At 34.7% G+C, this 15,091-nt stretch overlaps 1 protein-coding gene across 3 annotated transcripts in view; it reads left to right on the forward strand.

The window, feature by feature from the left end:
• The window catches only part of PSMD14 (proteasome 26S subunit, non-ATPase 14), a 98,176-nt gene that overhangs the window by 24,509 nt on the left and 58,576 nt on the right, over positions 1–15,091 (forward strand). Inside the window, exon 4 of one of the 3 annotated variants that reach the window (XM_042994569.1) lies at positions 6,986–7,043. The exons of the other annotated variants lie outside the window; for them this stretch is intronic. The gene's annotated coding sequence lies outside the window, so the exon portion shown is untranslated. The remainder of the gene's footprint in view (positions 1–6,985; positions 7,044–15,091) is intronic. 3 annotated transcript variants of the gene reach the window in all.

Genomic DNA, 15,091 nt, shown 5'->3' on the forward strand with positions numbered 1-15,091 from the left:
GCTCTGAGCTGTCAGCACAGAGCCTGACGTGGGTCTCAAACCCACGACCTGGTGAGATCATGACCTGAGCCGAAGTCGGATGCTTAATCGACTGAGCCACCTAGGCACTCCTACTTTGTTTCTCGTATTAATGTTTATGAAAAGGTATTTACTACAACATTGGCAGCTTTGAATTTAGGTGTCACCACTTACCTTGATCACTTTGCACACATTGGTTAACTTCTTTGAGTCCCAGCTTCCTCATTTATACTACAGGCACTATAGTACTTATTTTGCAGGATTATGTGATTATTAGAAGTAATGTTAGGTAATGGACCTCCAGAATGGTGCTAGAAACCCATATTAGGAGTGGTAGATAATGATAGCCTTACTGTTTACTTATTTTAATAATGGAACCATAACAACTCAGGAATGTATTTAATGTTGAATTATGGCAGAACATTCAAAAGGCTTCAGTTAGCCTAATTTAGGTTTGTAAGTGCAGATAGTTTCCACCTTTTATTCAGCCGACTTCTCTGAATTGTATATAGCCATCTGTAGATTACTTTTCATTTGCTAATCTAGAACTTTTTTATATCAGCTGGCAAATTGTACATTTCAAGCTCTTACATAGTGCCTTCTTTGTCAGACAATGGTTAAATTTAAGCAGGGTCACTGATTTTTTTTTTTTTTTTTTGGTAGTTGACATTCAACATTATATTAATTTCAGATGTACAACATAGTGGTTTAGCATTTCTTTGCATTACAAAGTGATGTAGCTGCCATCTGTCACCATATGAAGTTTTCATAATGTTATTAACTCTGTTCCCTGTGCTATACATTGCTTCCTCACATATTATTTATCTTATAACTAGAAGTTTGTACCTTTTAATCTCCTTTCCTATTTCGCCCTCCACCCCTCTTCCTTGGCAACCACCAGACTGTTCTCTGTATCTAAGAGTCTGTTCTATCTTGTTTTATTCATTTGTTTTGTTTTTAGATTCCACATGTAAGTGAGATTATATGTATTTCTCTGACTTACTTCACTTAGTATAATACCCTCTAGGTCCATCCATGTTGTTGCAAATGACAAGATTTGATTCTTTTTTGTGGTTGAGTAATTTTCCATTGTATATATACTACAGCTTTATCCATTCATCTGTGGATGAATGCTTAGGTTGATTCCATATCTTGGCTATTGTAAATAATGCTGCAGTGAACATAGGGGTGCATATATCTTTTTGAATTAGTGTTTTTGTTTTCTTCAGATACATATCAAGGGATGGAATTGCTGGATCATATGGCAGTTGTATTTTTAATTTCGGAGGGAACCTCCATACTGTTTTTCATAGTAGCTGCACTAATTTACATTCCCACCAACAATGCACAAGGGTTCCTTTTCCTCCACATCTTTGCCAACATTTGTTATTTCTTGTCTTTTTCATAATAGCCATTCTGACAGGTGTGAGATGATATCTCATTGTGATTTTGATTTACATTTCCCTGATGATTAGTGATGTTTCATGTGTCTCTTGGCCATCTGTATGTTTTCTTTGGAAAAATATCTATTCATGTGCTCTGCCCATTTTTAAATTAGATTGTTTTTGATACTGAGTTGAGTGCGTTCTTTATATATTTTGGATATATATCCCCTTATCATTTATATCATTTGTAAATATCTTCCATTCAGTATGTTGCCTTTTTGTTTTTTGATTTTTTGTTGTTTTTGTTGCTGTGCACAAGCTTTTTTATTTTGATGTAGTACCATGTGTTTATTTTTGCTTTTGTTGCCCTTGCCTGAAGAGACATCCAAAAAAAATATTGCTCAGACTGATGTCCAAAAGCTTATTGCCTATGTTTTCTTCTGTTTTATGGTTTGCGGCCTTACATTTAAGTCTTTCATGTATTCTGAGTTTATTTTTGTATATGGTGTAAGAAAGTTGTCTTATTTCATTGTTTTGCGTGTAGTTGTCCAATTTTCCCAATATTTTTTATTGAAGAGACTGTTCTTTCTCCATTGTTTCTTGCCTTCTTTGTTGTAGGTTAATTGATCGTATAATCATGGGTTTATTTCAGGGCTCTTTATTCTGTTCCATTGATATGTGTGTCCATTTTTGTGTCAGTACCATATAGCTTTGACTACTATAGCTTTGTAGTATTGTTTACATTTGGAACATTATATACCTCCAGCTTTTTTGTTCTTTCTCAAGATTGCTTTGGCTATTCAGGGTTTTTATGGTTCCTTACAAATTTTAGGATTATGTATTTGTTCTAGTCCTGTGAAAAATGTCATTGGTATTTTGGTAGGGATTGAATTGAATCTGTAGATTGCTTTGGATAGTATGGACATTTTAACAATATTAATTCTTCTAATCCATGAGCATGGTATATCTTTCGATTTATTTGTGTCATCTTTAATTTCTTTCATCAATGTTTTATAGTTTTCAGAGTACAGGTTTTTCACCACCTTGGTTAAATCTACTTCTAGATATTTTATTCTTATGGTGCAATTGTAAATGGGATTGTTTTCTTAATTTCTCTTTCTGACAGTTCATTAATAGTTCATAGAAAGAGAACATTTTAATTTTGTATCTTGCAGCTTTATTGAATTTATTCTAATAGTTTTTGGTGGAGTCTTTAAGTTTTTCTATATGTAGTATCTTGTTACCTACAAATAGTGACAGCTTTTCTGATTTGGATGCCTTTTATTTCTTTTTCTTCTGATTGCTGTGGCTAGGACTTATGTATTGAATTAAAGCAGGTCACTCTGTTAATATAACACTGTATTTGAATATTTTATGGTATATTGGAATATTGGTGAATAACAGGGATATAAAAAGGCGGTAATACTATTTAGAAGCAGCTGTAGATCCTAAAATTATATGGATTATGGAAGCATATTATGAGTTTTGCTATAATTTTTTTCTTTAGTATTTTCAGTGCTGTTGCTTATTTGAAATAAAACCTTTAGAGTTATATTGAAGAAGTAAACTTTTTTGAGCACAGTATATATCTCTTTATTAAGGTTTTAAATTTTTCTCAGCAATTTTTTGTAGTTGTTAAATGTACAGAATTTTCATGTTATGTCATATTTATGTTATATTTCATATTTCATTTTGTTATATTTCATATTCATATTATATTATATTTCATATATTTCATGTTATATTTCATAACACTTATATTTCATAAATATTTCATATTTATGTTATATTTCATATTCATATTTCATATCTCATATTTCATATATGAAATATATTTTATATATTTCATATATTATGCGATTATAATAAGTAATTTTATTTCATTGATTATGTTGTCTGTAAAACATTTTACTTCTTTCTTTCTAATCTGGATGCCTTTTATTTCTTTTTTTTGCTGAACTGACTGGAACCTTCAGTTAAATGGTGAATAGATGTAAAAGTGGGCTTTCCTGTCTTGTTCCTGATCTCAGAGAAAGCGTTCATTCTTTTACCATCAAGTGTATTAGCTATGTGTTTTTAAATAGGTGGTTTTTATCAGGTTACAGAAGTTGCTTATTAGTTTTACTTTATTTAGTTTTCATCTAGAATGGATATTGGATTTTGTTAGATTCTTCTTTTGCTTTTGTTGAGATGATCACATTGACCCTTTATCATTATATAATGAGCTTCTTTAAATTGTTTGTTATTAACACAGATTCCAGTTTTCTTTTTATTTAGTGGTAATGTGGTACATTTTTTCCAGTGAATTTATTTGGGCCTTTATTTAACCTACTTTCAGTACCTTTCTTGTAAGCAGCATATAGGTGGGTCTTGTTTGTCTTCAGTCTAGTTTGCTAATCTTGGCTTTATGTTTTATTTCTTTTATTTTTTCTTTTATTTATTTCTTCCTTCCTTCCTTCCTTCCTTCCTTCCTTCCTTCCTTCCTTTTTATTTATTTTGAGAGAGAGAGAGAATGAGTGGGGGAGGGACAGAGAGAGAGGGAGAGTCCCATGTAGACTCTGCACTGTCAGCACAGAGCCTGATGCAGGGCTCAAATTCATGAACTGAGATCATGTCTGAGCTGAAATTAAGTTGAATGCTTAACTGTCTGAGCCACCCAGGTGCCCCAATCTTGGCTTTTTAATTGAGATATTTAGGTCATTTATATTTAATGTAATTATTGATATGGTTACATTTAAATCCATGATATTACTGTTTACCTATTTTTCTCATATTACAATTTACCTATTTTTCTCAAATATACATAACATAAAATTTACCACTTTAACCATTCTTAAGTATACAGTTCAGTGGCATTAGGCATATTTTCATTGTTGTACAATCACCACCATCCATCTCCAGAACTCCTTTATCTTCCCAGACAGAAACTCTGTACTTATTAAACAATAATTCCTCATTCCCCTCTCTCCCAAGTCCTTGGGATGCAGCAGGAGAGGGGCAGAGAGAATGGTGAGAGAATCCCAAGCAGGCTCCACGAACTTGAGATCATGACCTGAGCTGAAATCAATGCTAAATTGACTGAGCCACCCAGGCACCCCAGAACATAACATTTTTTACATGCTGGTCTATTGCCCATTTAAACAATTGAGTTATTTTTCTTTTTAATATTGTGTTGTAAATATTATATTTTATATATTTTATATTAAAGATCTAAATATCTTTATATATTATGTATATATGCTCCTTTATATAGTTTGCAAATATTTTCTTCGAATCCATGGGTTATCTTTTCACTTTCTTGATGGTGACTTTTGAAACACTAAAATTTTTCATACTTATTCGAAGTCCAGTGTATCAGTTTTCTCTTTTATAACTTGTGCCTTTGATGTTGTACCAAGAAATCACTGTCTAACCAAAGTTCGGGAAAAATTACTCCTCAGTTTTCTTCTAAGAGTTTTATGACTTTAGCTCTTAAATTTATTTTTGTGATCCACTTTGTGCATGTTGTGAGGTGGGGATCATTCTTTTGCATGTAAATATTCTTAGCACCTTTGAAAAAACTCTTCCCATTGAATTGTGTTGGTCCCTTTGTCGGAGACCTATTCACTTCTAATGTTAGGATTTATTTCTGAAATTTTAATTCTGTTTTATTGATATCTGTATTTGTCCTTACTGTACTGTAATACTTTTAAGATTTTTCTGTTTATCACTGGTTTTTAGTTATGGTGTGCTCTACGTTGATGTTGTTCATGTTTCTTGTGCTTGTGATTCTTTGAGATTCCTGTATCTGTAGGCTTATTATTTTCATCAAGTTTCAACAAATTTTGAATTACTTCTTTAAATATTTTTCTGTTCTCCTACCACCTATCCACCATTCAAGGATCCCAAAGACATGTATATTTTTTCTCATTGTAGTTGACCTATAGTTCATTTATGGCTTCTGTTAATTTTTTTTCCTATCTTTTTGGTCTCTGTGTTTCATTTTCTATTGCTGTGTCTTCAAGTTAACTCATTTTTTTGTGTGTGTGTATGATTTAATATTCCATTTATCCCATCTAGTGTATTTTTTATCTTAATATTTTTTCACCTTTTGGTCACCCATGGGCACCCTAGGGTTAAAGCGCTACCATGCCTCTCAAAATTCACCCCTACTTCATCCTATTACCACTGATAAAATTACAGTTTTCACCTCAGGAACTTTTATTTGGGTTGTTTTATGTCTTCCATGTCTCCACTTTTTAACAATTATAACAACATTTTAGTATCCTTGTCTGCTAATTTTATTATCTTTGTCAGTTCTGAATTGGTTTCGATTGATTGATCTTTGCATGCCTGGTCATTTTTCACTAGTGCCTAACATTGTGAATTTTGCTTTGTATGCTGGCTGTTTTTTATTCTCATAAATATTCTTGATATTTATTATGGAATGCAGTAAGTTACTTCAATCTGTTTGATTCTTTCTAGTTTTGCTTTTAAAAATTATTAGGTGAATTTGGAGCAGTGCCTAGTTTGGGGCTCATTATTTTCCACTATTGAGGCAAGACCCTTCTGTCTAATTAATGCCTTTGCATTTGGAGATTTTTCAGTTTTGTTGGTGGGAACAGGCACTATTTCCAGTGCTATATGAGGGGTAAATATTCTTCTCTCTAATCCTTTTGGGTGGTTCTTTCCTCAGCTCCTGGTAGTTTCTTCATACCTGTGCTTATCAGTACTCAGCTGAATACCCAAGAAGGAACCTCAAGGTCTCTAGGGTTTTCTCTCTTAGCAGCTGTTTTCTCAGCTATTATCAGTACTCTGCCCTGATAGCTCTGGCTGCTTTGGTCTCGCAGTAATCTCAGCTCCATCACCTCAACTCAGAGGGTCCACTAGATTCTGCCTGTTTTCCTTTCCCCTGCACTGTAGCCTGGAAACTATCTTAAGGCAGTCAGCTTGGGTGGTAGTAAGGTTCATCTCTGTGTTTCCCTGTTCTCAGAAATCATAGTCCTTTGTTACCTGATCAACCATGTCTTATAAACTATTGTTTTATATAATTTTATCTTTTTATTTGTTTTAAGTGGGAATGTAAATTTAGTCTCTGTTACTATATCTTGGACATAAGCAGATCTCTCTTTTATTTACTTTTTAAAGGGTAAAATTTGTCTGGGACTAGATATTCTAGATGCGGTTCTATTTTCTACTTGAACTTTATAGAGATCAATATTAAAATTATACTGAAGAAAAAATGCTGAAATTGAATAATTAATTGAAATCATGTTAACTGAAAATGCCATTCTTAGCATTCAGAGGGAGTAATAAACAAGATAGGTTGAGACCAATATTACTTTATGGACACATAAAATTGAATGTATAGGGCTGGATTTCTTAAACAAGATAGCATGAATACTAACAGGATAGATTGATAAATTAATTTACATTGGAATTTAAAATTCATTTTCCTCCAAAAACACCATTATAGAATAAACAGTTAGTATTTGTGGAGCACTTGTACCAGACACTGTTCTAAGTACTTTATATACATTAACTCATATACTCTTTACAACAACTGTATGAAGTTGGGTTATGTTGTAATCCTCATTTTTCAGATGTAGCTGAGACATGAAGAAGGTTACAGCAAAATGGTGAGCCACAGATTGGAAAGAGGTATCTAACATATAGTGGAGAAAGCACTAGTTATCAATATATATATTTAAGAAACCAGAAAGATACCCATTTTTAGGTGGGCAAAAGATACAAACATTAGAAGAAACATGAATATGAAATATAAAAAAACTGTAAAAGTGTATAATCACCTTGCTAAAATCTAGTAATGATAAAGATTTGCCTGCCCTACAACCTAGCAGATCTTTTCCTAATTATGTTCCCTGGTGAAAGTCTCCCACATGGAGACAGGAACATTCATAACAACATTATTTATATCAGGGGTTGGTACCCTTTTCTTAAAGGGCCAGATAGTAAATATTTTAGGCTTGTGGACCAAATGGTCTTTGTTGCAGTTATTCAATTCCACCCTGCCACTGTAGTGTTAAAGCAGCCATATGTAATAAAAAAAAAAAAAAAAAAAAATGAATGGGCCTGGCTCTGTTCCAGTAAAACTTCATTTTCAAAAACAGTCAGCTGGCTCACCCACAGGCTGTAGTTTGCTGATCTCTATTTCATAATATCAAGAAATTGAAAACAGCCTATTGTCCATCAGTAGGAGAATGTGTACATAATTTTGCTTAACAGTGGAATTTTGTAAAGTAGGTGATCTTCACATACCAACATGATTAATCCATACTTATATAATGGAAAAAGCAAGTGGAGGAGTATTACATTCTATATGAAGTTTTTGTATACAATTTAAAACATGAAAATGCTAATCTATATTTTATCTATGTATGTTTATATTTGTATAGTGAAAGTATAAAGAAATGCATGATAATCACCAAAATTAGAGTAGTGGCTATACCAAGGGTATGGAGAGGATGCAGTTAAAAAGGATCACACGAGAGCTTCAGCCCAACTATTTAGTGATGTTTTATTTCATAAGCTGGGTAATTAGTGTATTACATTATTTATTACATCTTTTTGGACCTCTTAAATATTTTATATAAGTTTTAAAAGAAACAAAGTTTAAAAATAACAAAATAACAATGATTAGTTAGAAAAAACATTAGTTGTTCACACTTTGGATGTTTGTCACTTGACTCTCTCTTCCTCTCGTTGCTGACTTAGGAGTATCATTTGCCTCTCTTACACCCAGGAAAGCAACTTTCTACTCTTAGTCCTAAGATCAGCTCTCAGTATGAATAACCCCTGTGTGTAGTCTGCTGCCAACTTGGTTTACTGTCTCAGTCTCTTGTTCTGTTTCTAGTGTGCTTCAAGCACCTTAATTTCCTTTTCTGTAGCCTCTCATTTATTCTGCCTTTTGGATATATTTATCCTTCTGGGAGAAGGGATCTAAAGTTCTTAATGGAGACCACACAAGCAAAGGATTGCCTTTGGCATTTTCATGTATGCTTGGCTCACAGAGGCATCAGAATGCCTGCTGGCATGTTTGTGGGTGAGATAGTGATCAAAAATAAAAGCTAAAACTGCATTTATTTATAAAGAGATTGAAGAGTTATTTATTGAGCATCTTTTTTGTGGGTGTTGGGTAATCTTTATCTAGTGTGGAATTCTTTCAATTACGTCCATAACCTTCTCTTAACGTTTTGATTTTTCTATAAAGATACTCCAAGAGGGAGGGGTGTGTGGGTGGCTTAGTCGGTTGAGCTGAGCGTCCGACTTCGGCTCAGGTCGTGATCTTACAGTTCGTGAGTTCAAGCCCCGCCTCGGGCCCTGTGCTGACAGTTTGGAGCCTGGAGCCTGCTTTGGATTCTGTGTCTCCTTCTCTGCCCCTCCCCCACTCATGCTCGCTCTCTCTCTCTGTCTCTCTCACTCTGCAAAAATAAGTAAACATTTAAAAAAAAAAAAAGATATTCCAACAGGGAGCAATAGTTATTATGCAGAGCATGCACCCAGATGCTGTGTGGAGTTACAAACAAGTGAATGCAAAGCCCTTACAGAGTGTTTTACTTAATGGAGACTTAATGACATAAGAAGAGTTTGTAGTAAAGAAAATCTAGTGGTGCTAAGGCGCACCGCTTAGGGCCTGCGTGAAGAGTCCACTGTTAACCTACACTAGAGACAGTATAATATGAATAGTGAATGTTTTCTTGCCTAAAGTAAAAGACATATTTCTTGGTTAATGAAAGATTATTTTAGCATTTGGTAAGAGAAGACATTTCAAAGTAGATGCTGTTTTACAACAAGAACAAAAATATCATGTGTATATCATAAAATGTAAATTTCATTTGTATTTTTTTTATTAGAGGGAACTGTGGGACCTTTTAGTCAGGTGCTTTAGTCTTAAAAGTATTACTTATTTGAAGATAAAGAAGTAAAAAAAAAAAAAAAAAAGGCAGGGGGTACCTGGGTGGCTTAGTTAATAAGCATCTGACTTTGGCTCAGGTTTGATTTCACAGTTTGTGGGATCCATCCCTGCTTCAGGCTCCGTGCTGACAGTGCAGAGCCTGCTTGGGATTTTCTCTCCCTCTCTCTCTGCCCACTTGTGCTGTCTCTCTCAAAATAAATAAACTTAAAAAAGAAAGATAAAGAAGTAGCATTAGGTTTTGAAAAAGTTACTGGTATATGTAGTAGTATAAAGTTGCCTCTGACTAGCTTAAGCTAGGCACAACAAATAAAATGGGAAAGAGACTTCCAATATGGACTTAAATTAGAAAGTACTATACTTAATAGTTACTTGGGTGTAATAGAGTTACCATATTTAGCAAATAAAAATATGGGATGCCCAGTTAAATTTGAATTCTATTTGAACAGAGTATTTTTAAAATATAGGTATGTCCCAAATATTTCATGAAATGTACGTATTTAAAATATTCATTTATCGAAACTCAAATTTAACTGAGTATTATGAGTTTTTTTATCTATCAACTCTGCTTGGGGATGAAGAACTTTAGTGGTTTACATCAAGAGGGAAGAAAACTAGTGTTATTAAGAATAGATGTTATTGTGTTTAATTTTGAGTGAATAGCTGATTGTTATGATTTTTGATAGTCTTAAATTGTTCCTCTTTAGGCAGGCCTAAACCATTGTTTGTATACTGTATATAATGCTATTAAAGTTGCATTGGATTAAATTTTTTTAAAGTTTATTTTAAGAGAGAGTATGCATGAGCAGGGAAGGGACAGAGAGAGAGAGGAAGAGAGAGAATCCCAAGCAGGCTCTGTGCTGTCAGCACAGAGCCCCACATGGGGCTCAAGCTCATGAACTGTGAGATCAGGACCTGGGCCTAAATCAAGAGTTGGATGCTTAACTGATGGAGCCACCAGGTGCCCCTGCATTGAATTAAATTTGAACTTTGTAATGCCAGGTCTTGATTAATCAGTGTGATAGAAAGGAACAGAGAACTCAGATCATTTCTAATAAGAGTAAAAACAAAAACAGTTATAATGAGATATGGATGGATTTCATGTCCCTGTAATATTTATAATTATCAGAATGCTATGGTGGTAAGCAGTAAGATTCTGTTGGTAAGAAATAGTTAGATTCTGGAGATTTTGGATATGGCTTGAAGGTATTTCCTATCTTGATGAATGGTATTGATATTTGCCCCATTTCCCCAGGAAAAACATGCAGTCACAGTGTGCTAATCCATTTCCTCTACATAGTTAGTCCTCAAGATTTGTAGTATGTGGTCTGTTTTCTAAAAGTCTCTTGAATGTATTTCTTCTGTCATTGCATCTGCTTAATTCAGACCTTTACATAATTTTTATCTGTACCCTTCTTGTCACAGTATCCTGTACTAAATCTTGCTACTACCAGCAATGCAAGTCCTTTTTAAGATGTAGAGCTTATTATTTTATTCATTTGCTTAAACATTCTTTGTAAGGCTTTAGTCATCTTCACTGTAGCGTAAAAATTACAGTCCTCAAGCCAAACTCTAGTGATTCTTGAGGGTTTAGGGAAAGGGGAGTGCCATCTCTCCTAAACGTGGATCAAAATCAACTGGAAACTTTCTAAAATGATATGTAAAATAGTATGTCATTGTTACTGGTGAAAACGTATCTTCTCACTTAGGTGTAACAGGGCAGAGAGAAGATTGAAGACTAGTATGTGAACCGCTTTGTGGAATGGCTGCTTTGATCCTTTTTTGAGTTGATCTCTTGTCTAGATATTTAGTTCTTTGTAAGTTGTCTTTTTCCAGCTTTCTCTTGTTCAAACTTTCTCATATCCTAAACTAGCCCTATTATACTATTCGGTAATTCCTCAGGAGTCCCAGGTCATTCTGCTTCTACTCATTCATGACTCATTCTCTTGAAACAAATGCCCTTTGCCGCCATTGTTTGTCTAATGAATTGTACTTTTTTTTTTTTTTTAAGTAATCTTTACACCTCATGTGGTGCTTGAATTCACGACTCTAGGATCGAATGTTTCATGCTCTTCCAACTGAGCCAGCTAGACACTCCTGAATTATACTTCTTAACTTTCCTTCTGGACTGCTTAAATAATCTTCCTCTGGACATCTTCTACGGTGTGTCAGTCAGGAAAGCTGGGTTGTGCTTCAAGAACAACCCGTAAATCTCAGTGACTTAAATTTTTAGAACTCAGTGAGTTCTAAAAACTTCAAGAACAACCCGTAAATCTCAGCTCCTTTGATTAGTGATTCAGCTAATCCTAGCCTTGATTAGTGATTCAGCTAATCCTAGCCTTGAACTCTGTGTCTTCTTTTCCAGCGGTACCCATTGCTTGAATGTCGGGTAATCAGCTTTTTAGAATACTGTTGGTTACAATGACTTAAAACTACAAAGTTTTCCTTTTCACTTATGCTGTATGTCTGTCATGGATCAGTTAGGTGCCATTTGGCAGTGTCATCCTTACTCTGGGACTCAAGCTGACAGAATGCTATCATTGAGCTCTGGCTCTTAAAAAAGCTTTGACTGGAAATGGCAGGTCACCTCTATTTATATTTCATTGGCTAAAGCAAGTCACATGTTCCCATCTAAATTCAAGAGGTCAAGGAGGTGTAGTCCTATTATGTGCTGGAGAGAAGGACCAGAAATAATTTGGTGGATAACAGTAATTATCACTTACGATGTCTTCAAACCTGATTAATCTCTTACTTCCTACTGTAGCACTTTGTAAAACCATTGCATTTCACTGAGTTGAGATTATAATAAAATCCTATTGTAATGTGATTTGTGTATGTGATTTGTTTGGGGATTGGCTGTAGATCTCTGAAATTCCTCGTCCATTAGCCAGACAGACTTACTCCAGTCCTTTCATTAACCTCAAAATAATGAAATCCTTTGGTTTACAAGTTTGTATCAGTGGTTCTCAACCTTGGCTGTATTTTAGAATCACTTGGAATGCTAAAAAATAAAAAAGATTCCTGAGCCTCACTCCAGAGTAATTTACATCAGAGTCTCTGAGGGTGGGCCTAGACATCAGGATTTTTTAAGTCCTCCAGGGGATTCTGAGGAATAAAACAAGGTTAGGAACCACTGGCTTACATGTTTATTTCTTTGAAATAAAGGGGAAGGCTCTTTGAAAATAGGCCTTGTTTTTATTACATCTCCAAAGCTTATTCTCTTTCCTATTGTTTTGAGTTATCCTTTGATAACTCAAGTTACAATTATATGCTCATTTTTATTTTTACTTGTGTATTGTCTGTCTCCAACATACATTTTAAGGACTAGCACCACACCTAATTTATTCATCATATACCCGGTACATGTCATACATGGCGTGTCATGCACAGAGCTTTCCTGTCTTTTTTCTTTTCCTCCTAACCATGCCTATATTCACCCATGTTTTTGGATTTCCTCCCCTGTGTATGGTGCTTTCCTATATTGTTCTTCGTCTTTATTTTTTTCCATGAGGTGATATAAATAGCATATTTGAAAAATACAAAACAAGATAAGATACACCCACACAGGCCAGGTTATTAGTATTCTGTGTTAACAACTCTAGGGCCTGCTTTCATGGCTGAACATTTAGTGGCTCTAACAGCTGATCACAGTAGCATCCACTTACTCTTCAGCTCCTTTGATTAGTGATTCAGCTAATCCCAGCCTTGAACTCTGTGTCTTCTTTTCCAGTGGTACCCATTGCTTGAATGTCAGGTAATCAGCTTTTTAGAATACTGTTGGTTACAACAATATTCAGTTCTGAGAACTATATGTGAAAGGGAAATTGTTCTTAGCCTTAGATTTAATATTTGTACAAATTCTATAAATTAAAGAAATATTACATATTATTATAACATTTTGTATAGAAAAACACATCTTCTTTACTGTTTTATAACTGTATATTATTTTAAAACATGTCAGAGAATTCCAGACTGTTTGATTTATATTCTAAAGTGCTAAATATTTTTTGTAAAGGGAAAAGTAAGGATAGAAAGAAAAAGCATTTCTTTTAAAGATGGCCTTTTTTTTTTTTTTTTTTAATTTTTTTAACATTTATTTATTTTTGAGACAGAGAGAGAGCATGAATGGGGGAAGGGCAGAGAGAGAGGGAGACACAGAATCGGAAGCAGGCTCCAGGCTCTGAGCCATCAGCCCAGAGCCCGATGCGGGGCTCGAACTCACGGGCCGCGAGATCATGACCTGAGCTGAAGTCGGACGCTTAACTGACTGAGCCACCCAGGCGCCCCTAAAGATGGCCTTTTAAAAAAAGTCATATCTTCAGAAAAACACCCATTGAAATTGAAGCGCTATTAACTTATATTTAACTTAAGAACTCATGCTTTAGCAGCCCATTTTATTGTTTAAAAAGCTTTGAACAGTAATGTGCAGGATAATAACTGTTTCATATCTCTGTGTCTTTCAGTGTGTCTTTTTTTTTTCTTGGAATACCTTTTCCCAACATTCCTCTCCCGTTTTTGTTTGGAAAAGTTCTGCATATTCTTTAATTCTTAGCCTATGGAAAGATTTTATCAAGTAGATTGCTCTGACTTTTGTGTCCCTTATATACGCCTCTATTTTTGCACTTAATCTACTGTGTTGCATTTACAGTTTTGTCTCTTTCTTGCCTACCTCCTAGTTCATAAACCTTTTGGGGGGGGGGCATGTCTGCCTTTGTACAGCCAGCAAGTAGGCTCTAGTTTGTGGTTGTTCAGTGAATAAATAAAAACATACATACATTCTGTGTATGTGTGAGTAACATACCATACATGTATTGTGTACTAATACAGAAGGTGGGCCAATAGATTATGAGTGCTTCCCAAAATAACCAGTTTGTGGCTGACTTATATTTTACATGTTTTTTGATTTAAATTCAGAGATAAATAGTAACACTGAACATTGTAAAAGAAAAAAGGGGCACCCATGACTACAAGAATTTTAAAGTCTGAGCTAGTTAGTAGTAGAGGGTCTCTTGTGGAACAGTTTGGATAACTTCATGTTCTGTTGTAGGACATGGAAGGTTCTGCTTGATTCTGGGAATTAATTTCCAGTTATAAAAGACAGCATGTTTTAGCTACTCAAACATTTGTAGTTCTCTTACGGTTTCTGAAGTTTGACTAACTGATCTTCTGTGAATGATGCTTCTATATAACAAAGGTAGTCAAGCATTGTGCTTGCTCCTTCCTCATTGCTGTGGGGCAGAGTGAACGTAACCCAGAGTGGGAGATAGTAGATCCCTTTTCCGGAGGGACACATTTCTTAGATGTCTAAAGTGATTGATGCTTACAGTATATTTCACACACAGATTTTTAAGTACGTAAAAATTATTTCAAAGTGAGTGTCTTAAAAGAGAAAGAAATGTAATGTTGGGCAGTGTGCATTAGGCCTCCAGATCCTTTGTTACTTAGATTAGTTGTCTTTATAACCAGGTAATGTTGTCATCTTACCCTCTCCCTTACTATTCTGTAGCCCCACCCTACTGCCTTTTTCCCCACTGAAATTTTTATATTCTCAAAGTACTGGCTCCATGGTAGCTATTTAGGTTTGCTGTATTGGAGGAGGTCAGTAGACCTAAGGAAAGAAAATCTGTTTGCATAGAGGAACTGAGTTTGTCAAATTGGAAGACTTGGAAGAAGAGTAGGGTGAGGTAGGGAAAGGAATATAGAATTGGGTGTAGTATAATTTCTATTTTTTATATCCTTGAACCATTATATTGCCCATTGTTATCTTAGCCCTTGC

The sequence above is a fragment of the Panthera tigris genome, chromosome C1 (genome assembly GCF_018350195.1).
Source record: "Panthera tigris isolate Pti1 chromosome C1, P.tigris_Pti1_mat1.1, whole genome shotgun sequence".
Classification (NCBI taxonomy): domain Eukaryota; kingdom Metazoa; phylum Chordata; class Mammalia; order Carnivora; family Felidae; genus Panthera; species Panthera tigris.